The sequence below is a fragment of the Cyprinodon variegatus genome, unplaced genomic scaffold (genome assembly GCF_000732505.1).
Source record: "Cyprinodon variegatus isolate N-32 unplaced genomic scaffold, C_variegatus-1.0 Scaffold731, whole genome shotgun sequence".
Classification (NCBI taxonomy): Eukaryota; Metazoa; Chordata; class Actinopteri; order Cyprinodontiformes; family Cyprinodontidae; genus Cyprinodon; species Cyprinodon variegatus.
In genome coordinates this window covers 150,052-151,964 of record NW_015151184.1, presented here as the reverse complement: position 1 = coordinate 151,964, position 1,913 = coordinate 150,052, and positions in this window count along the sequence as shown.

The window sequence follows — 1,913 nt, the reverse complement described above, 5'->3', positions numbered from 1 at the left end:
TACCTCCTCAATCCAAGAACAAATGCACTTATTTTAAGTAAAAATTACTTATCTAGATTTCTGCACATAAAATAAAACCAAACAGCCTCTAACCGGCAGTTTCTTATTCATTAATCATATTGATCAAATGAGGCACAACACTTTTCTTTGACTGAACCCCTCTGCAAAAAAGGCGCCTCATCCAAGCAACGAGAGCATCTGAGTCTTCCATAAGACCTAAAAAGTGAAAGCAGATCATTTAGAGTTTTGGAGGCACCAGGGAGGCGCTGCTCCAGAAAAAACCTGTCTACTTTTTCTTCCCATCGTATTCCCTGCTGCACGGCTCAGATGATGACTGACAAACTGTCCCTAAATGCAGAGCCAGGCTGCTCTGCATAATGCATAAATACATGCAGACACAAGGCCAAAACAATTATAGCTGTGAAAAATGCAGCAAGCTGAACAAGAGTGCTGTAATATGTCTGAATTTAAAACTTTAATCTAGAGCCCTGATTTCATTTCCTCCAACAAAAATCAAGACATACAGCAGCTCTAAAACATCTGCACACCATTTAAAAAAGCCTGACGTATAAAAGTGTGCTTTTTAAATAAGACTGGAAAACCAACAGCATGAAGATGTAAACTGGTGGTTCAGTTTTAGCATTCAGTCATATCGGTTTTGCCTCTGTGTGTGGCATTCTTCATGTTTATACAAAAAAACAAAACAAACATCTGATATACGTAGGTATAGGTATATAGGTATGTCAGGGATGAAAAGTGTGAGAAAATAAGATATGGTCCACTTAGACTGGACTGGGATATCTGAGCCACTGCACATCACTGAAACTGGGTGGAGGCAGTGTCATCGTCTGGGGATACTTTTCCAGAAAAAAAACTGGAGTTTTGTTTATGTTTGTTACAATTATATTTGGTTTAGATCCCAAATCTGTCAGAAAGATGAAGCCTTACAGTGAGTCCAAACATACTAGAGGAAAAACGATACAGCAGATATCATTGGTCGAGTTTTTTCTTGTTCTGAAATTAGCCTATACACGCATGTGTATGGAGTTAATTTTGTTACATTATTGTTAAGGTCATAAAACTTGTTTCATAAATGGAAATTTAAAAGAAAATGCAAACCATATGTGAGAAGTTTAAAAACTTCTTTATCAAAAAGGTTTTGAGAGTAACTTTGCTCTATTCTCAGAACCTATTTTATTTTTTCTAAAATCTCAGTGGTTTTATATTTCACATTTTATTTTTTTTATCTTTAAGGTTACAGTTTATGAATTACATTATTTTCTAATTTCATTTCACAGGTCACATTCTCTTCCTTATGGGGCGGGCTTTCCTCTGGAGTGAAGAGCAAAGATGCATTCCTATTGGTCTGCATAAAAGTTAGAAACATTCTCATTGGTCAAGAGTGAGCGTTTGCTCTAAGTGAACAGAATGTGATCTGTATATGCAATTCATGTAACTCATTTGGAAAAAAATATAATCTGTAAAAAAAAAACCTACATTTGAAAATATACCATTTGAAAAAATAAAATTTAGAAAAGCAAAGCTATTCTAAATTCCTTTTAGTTTAAAACTTTTCAAAGTTTCAGTTCTGGATTCCTTTTTTTGTTTGTTTTAAATTTCTATTTCCAAAAACTTTTTTTTTTTTTTCGGCTTGCAATAATAGTGGAAAAAAAATCCTACCTTACATGGATTCACTAATACAATAGTGAAGGGCAATCGTTGCTGTTCCCTCCATTTGCTATCCATTATTAACATTTTGTTTGAATTGTTGAAACGTTTTTTTGTTGTTGTTTAAATTAAGACTTTGTAACATTTAATATCACTGTATAATTTTTATTATGTCCACATGGGAGGAAAAAAAACCCCTAAAACATGCTTTTAAATAATTGACAAAACTGTTTGATCAAAATAAA